The 5,944-nt window shown below is 43.7% G+C and overlaps 1 pseudogene; it reads left to right on the top strand.

Moving 5' to 3' along the window:
• The first annotated feature begins 123 nt into the window (after positions 1-123).
• Positions 124-3,797, top strand: LOC120567379 (annotated as a pseudogene).
• Positions 3,798-5,944: the final 2,147 nt, after the last annotated feature.

Here is a 5,944-nt window from a genome sequence, read left to right as displayed (position 1 = left end):
AAAAAAACAAAAAAAAAAACAAAAAAAAAAAAAAAAAAAAAAAAAAAAAAAAACCATTTGGATCTTTCAGGCCTATCTGTAGCTGTCCAATCATAAACTGCCAAGCCACACTAGGCTAGGGAGATGGCCTTTTGGTTCAACCTCAGACAGAAAGCAGCTGTGTTGGTCAGAACTGAGACACATGCTGATTCTGTCGGTAGAACTTTGCTGTGAAATGATGAAAAGCTGAGCTATGACCAGACTTAAAGGGGCTGCTGTTTGACTTTGTTGTGGTACAGATCTAAACTTGTCTGTTCTGAACAAGGAGAAATCCACACGGAGCCTGACTTTTTCCTACTTAGGCAGTCGTCTAACTAGACGGATCCCATTTATACCTGAAAGTCCACATTCACACCAGAACAAATTGTATTTTTGACATTATGTGACTCACGTGTACAGTTTTTTTGTTTTGTTATTTCAATAGCACTGAAACATCAGATCTGTACCACAACAAATATTTAGTTCTTGTGTAAATTACGGCGGTATATACATTACAAGGCAGAGTAACAATTTGTGAAACGAAACAACTTGACCGTTTGGTCGTCAGTTTATCTAAAGACCTTGATTTAAATGCAGCAAAGACAGTTGAAGTTCAGATTTCCTGTCACCCTCTGAAGGCAACCAGTGTGTCATTGCCCACAGAGCTGGGAACATTCCTCCTACACACAACCTGAGCAACAACACTTGTGTTCTGTGATTCTTGTTAAGGCTTATAATTGTGCAATATAATGTCATGTAAAAGTCATTGTGATGATTTTATTTATGATTATTATTGATAGATTTTATTTTTACCACAAATTGTTTAGAGAGCGTTTGTATAAGCAATAAACTGCAAACAAAAAGTGGATGTGGCATTTTTGTTTTCTTAAAATGGTCTTTGAAACTACAAGATTTGCTAGATTTAAATATCCATTAAATATCTTGTGAATATAAAATATCAATGTTATTGACACAGATTTTCCACTGAAGCAGAAGACTCTCACAAGTGATACATTAAATAAAATGTAAATCTACAATGGGGGAATATATTTGATTATTTTTTAGGTTTTACAAGTCTCACAAGTCCATCCATCCATCTTCGTCCGCTTATCCGGTATCGGGTCGCGGGGGGAGTAGCTCCAGTGGGGGACCCCAAACTTCCCTTTCCCGAGCCACATTAACCAGCTCCGACTGAGGGATCCCACAAGTGATTGATGAAATAAAATACAAGACCCTACTTTGCTCTCCCAAGTTTAGACTACCCCCACTTTTTGGAAAAAAATACTTAAATTAAAATAAATTATTTATTTAAATTATTCGTCAAGGCTGCTAGAACCAGCTCAGCACCAGGCCTGAGTGGAGTGCCGTACGTTGTCTATAATAGGTGCCCCAGACTCTTGAATGGAAACTCAAGTTCATTGGAGAAGGGGGACAGTGGCGACGCGCAGAGGGCGTCTGGATTCCAAAGGAGGAGAGCTCAAGTACCATCGAGTTCATCTCGCTCCTCAGTGTTGAGGGCAAAATATTCTTTAGTATTCTTGCCTGACGGAGTTCCGTCTGAGGAGGGGGAGTCAGGATGCGTCAAGCATACAGGAGTTGTCACCCAGCTGTTACGTGAGGCACGTGAAGGCAAAGGGGATCTGCCAGTCCTCTGGCTCGATCTCGTCAACCCCTACGGGTCAATCCCGTATAGGCTGGTGGAAACCTCACTTGACTGACACCACTTTCCAGACAAGATCAAGAACCTCATACTGGACTATTACAATTCTTACAGTTTGAGAGTCACCTCTGGAGCGGAAATATCTGCATTTCATCAGCTTGAGAAGGGCATCATGATTGGATGCACTATTTCCGTGATATTGTTGCCTTGGCGATGAATATGCAGTTGAAGTCAGCAGAGGTGGTGTGCAAAGGCCCACTCACCAAGTCAGGCATACGGCAGCCCCCCATCAGAGCATTTATGGATGATCTGACGGTGACCACATCGGTTCCGGGGTGCAGATGGATCCCCCAAGGGCTCGAGCATCTCGTCCACCGGGCCCGGATGGCTTCAAGCCAGCCAAGTCAAAAGCCAGTCAAGTTCAAGTTCCACTTTATTTATCCTTAGAAAAGGAAATTTGATGAGCCTGGGCAAGATCTACGACTGCACCCTGAAGGAAACTGCAGCACTCCAGACAACCACCAACCAGTTGGGAACCTGGCTAACGGCTGTGGACAAGTCAGGACTACCAGGTAAATATAAAGCCTGGATCTACCAGCACGGCATCCTGCCCCGACTGCTCTGGCCACTGCTAGTCTATGACGTGCCAATAACCATCGTTGAATGCTTCGAGAGGAAAGTCAGCTGTTCCCTGCGGAAGTGGCTAGGCCTACCACGAAGCCTCAGTGACATCGCCATGTACGGGAGGAAGAACAAGCTGAAACTGTCCTTAAGCAGTCTGATGGAAGAGTTTATTTAACCTGAGCAAGAGAGGTGCTACTGTACAGAGATTCCAGTGACCTCAAGGTCTCCTCGGCAGGCATAGAGGTCAGAACCGGCAGGAAGTGGAAGGCCCAAGAGGCAGTAGATCAGGCTGAGTCACGGCTGCGACACAGTGAGCTGGTGGGGGCGGTGGCATCTGGACGGGCAGGACTTCGGGGGCCTTTCACGGCGAAGGAAGGGAGGGGGGTGTTAGTTGGGGGGGGGGGGGGGGGGGGGGGGGGGGCGGATGTTTTGGGGGGGGTGCGCGGGGGGGGGAGCAAGACCCCCCCCCCCACCCCCCCGAAAAAAAAAAAAAAAAAAAAAAAGAGGTCCGGGGCGGGGGGGAAAAAAACCCCCCCCCGACAGTAGAGAAGGGGGAAGCGAGCGGGACCGAGCCCCCGCCCGCCACTGGAAGATATCGTGGACAGAATTGTGGAAGTTTGAGCCACACCGGATCAAATTCCTGGTTCAGTCTGTCTGTCTATGACGTCCTCCCCAGTCCATCCAACCTCTTCCGCTGGGGCCTGGCAGACACACCACTGTGCCCACTCTGCCAGAGAGGAGGTTCATTGGAGCACATCTTGAGCTGTTGCCCAAGAGCACTGGGAGATGGGCGCTACCGTTGGCGTCACGACCAAGTGCTGAGGGTCATTGCAGAGGTCATCAGCACTGGGATTGTTTGCAGTAGACCCCAGCAACCAGCAAGACAGAACATTGCCTTTGTTAAAGCCGGGGAGAAGCCACACCAGCGCCTGAATCAATCGGGGGCTGCTCGCAACAGCAAAGGGACTGGCCGCTGAAGGTCGACCTAGGGAGACAACTCAAATTCCCAGAAAACATCGCAGTGACCACGCTCAGGCCAGACAATGTCCTGGTGTCAGAAACAACAAGGCAAGTGGTCCTGCTGGAGTTGACCGTTCCCTGGGTACACCGGATGGAGGAGACTTTTGAGAGGATGAGGGCCAAGTACGAGGAGCTGGCAGGCGAATGCCGAAGCAGGGGGTGGAGGACCCGGTGCAATCTCATCAAGGTCGGGTGCAGAGGATTTGTTGGCCAGTCACTCATCAGGGCCCTCAAGATGCTTGGAGTGAAGGGCCTGCACATCAGGAAATCCGCCAAGAACATCATGGACACCGCTGAAAAGGCGTCAAGATGGCTGTGGATCAAGCGGGGCAATCCGTGGATCATACAAGCTCATCGCCTGGGCGAGGCTGTATGATGTTGTGAGACCTGAAACACCCAATGAACCCAGGATACAACACTGATGACGTGTCGGAGTTGCACCAGAGGTGTATGTTAAGAACTAAGTTTTTTTTGTACAGATATTAAGTTAGAAAGTAATGTTAAATGTTATAAATTAACCAATTTAATGCACAAGAAAATGAGTAAAGTGAGCAGCTGTGAAGACCATACTGCCATTTAACCTTTCAACCCTCTCTTTTTTTCAGTGGTATTCTGCTGCATTTATATAACACGGGATAAACTTAGTGTTTGAATTTAAATGATTTAAAACAAGTAGTGCTTGCTTAAAGTCTTCAACTATTTGTGGATAAGAAGTGTTCATTCATGACCCTATTTTTTAAAACTGCATCTGAAAGGGGTTGAGGCAGGTGTATGTATATATATATACATACATATATATATATATATATATATATATATATATATATATATATATATACATACGCTATACATACATATATATATATATATATATATGTGTATATGTATATATGTATGTATATATGTATATATATGTATATATATATATATGTATGTATGTGTGTGTGTATGTATGTATGTATGTATGTGTGTGTATATATATATGTATGTATATATATGTATATATGTATATATATATATGTGTGTGTATATATATGTGTGTGTATATATGTATATATATGTATATATGTATATATGTGTGTGTGTATATATATGTATGTGTGTGTGTATGTGTGTGTATATATATAATGTGTATGTATGTATGTGTGTGTGTGTGTGTGTGTGTACACACACACACACACATACACACACACAACACAACACACACACCAGAATCGTGTGTTTGCAAAAGGCTTTGACAGTTTGTTCAAAGGACATGAATGCAACATGTGTTCCCCAAACGTGGATGGGGTCTGGGGGGAGTGGGCGTGAGCATTGGTGCAGCTCCCAGTAAACTGAGCTGAGATGCCACACAGCTGAACCATGACATGTCAAGTTAGAGGAAGTAAAGACAGGAAGTGTATCACTTTGCCTTCAAAGTAAGAGCATAAAATGTGTTGTCAAAGATTGGGCTTTAGAGAACAACATTGCCGGGAAAAATTCCATTAACCACAGCAACACATTAAGCAACTAAAGATGTGCGGCAGATAGTTTCAAATTTCAAATAGTGGTGTAATTTTGCAAGTGAGCTGCTCTTGTGTCTATTCCGCCAGGTAGGAAATTTCAGTCGCATGAGAAGTGTATCAGTGGGTTAAATGCTTTAGAATGGAACCATATTAGACTCAAAAAGAATATCTGTACCCCAATGAAAAATTACTTCCTTGCCTATATAGATTTGTACTTAATTAAATTACCACAAAGTAATAAACACAGCAATGGGGCGACATAAAGTTTTAGCAAAGTATAGTACTGTGGTGTATAGGGATGGGAATGGAATCATAAGGTAGGTCACAGTATTGCCCATGTGCATGTCACAATGAAGGTGTAAATGCAATAAGCAACATATTTATGATCTAAAAACATAAATCACAATCATCATTTACAACACATTGTAAAATACCTGAATTCCAGAAAACTCGGAAGAAACGATAGATGCATAACATCTGGGACCTTTTACAGTTTTTTTTCCCTGATTGCTAAACGACAGTGGGCATAACATGGAGCCACATGTGCAAAACTCTCAACTCCAGTCTGCACAGCAGCAGTTCATGTGGACCAGACTCCAGTTGGCTTTTCATTGCTTGAACACAGTTTTCAAAACTCTACACACTTATCCCATGACGTTAACTACAACCTGCACAACACTGTGGACTTACAGCACTTTGTATAAACGCTAACACTGTCAAAACTGTTAACTACACATTCAAAACAGAATGGATTTCAGCCCGGTGCTGATTGCAATTACAGCTGAAAGCCTAAGCAGGTGTCTTGTTATGAGTCGCTTTTTCGACCGGAGGGATTTTTGCGGTTCCTACATAACATAACGTTCTTAGAACCCTTTTTTTCTCCTGTTCCTACTTGTCCAATTTGGGGATTATTAAAGGAGAACTCCGGGAAATTTTTATCTTGATCGCTATAAATATGCGAGTAATGTCGATAGCAAAAAAAAAGAAAATGAATTGGTCTTAGCAAACTGGAGTTGCTGCAGCTAATGCCCATAGCTCCCAGTTAGCTAGCTAGCACGGCAAGCTAGCAACCGGCAGGGGGTATGAGTTGAAAACGCATCTTGTTGTCTCATAAGAG

This window comes from Perca fluviatilis, chromosome 10 (assembly GCF_010015445.1).
Source record: "Perca fluviatilis chromosome 10, GENO_Pfluv_1.0, whole genome shotgun sequence".
Classification (NCBI taxonomy): domain Eukaryota; kingdom Metazoa; phylum Chordata; class Actinopteri; order Perciformes; family Percidae; genus Perca; species Perca fluviatilis.
The sequence above is the reverse complement of the archived record's forward strand: the minus strand, read 5'-3'. Positions and strand labels throughout refer to the sequence as shown.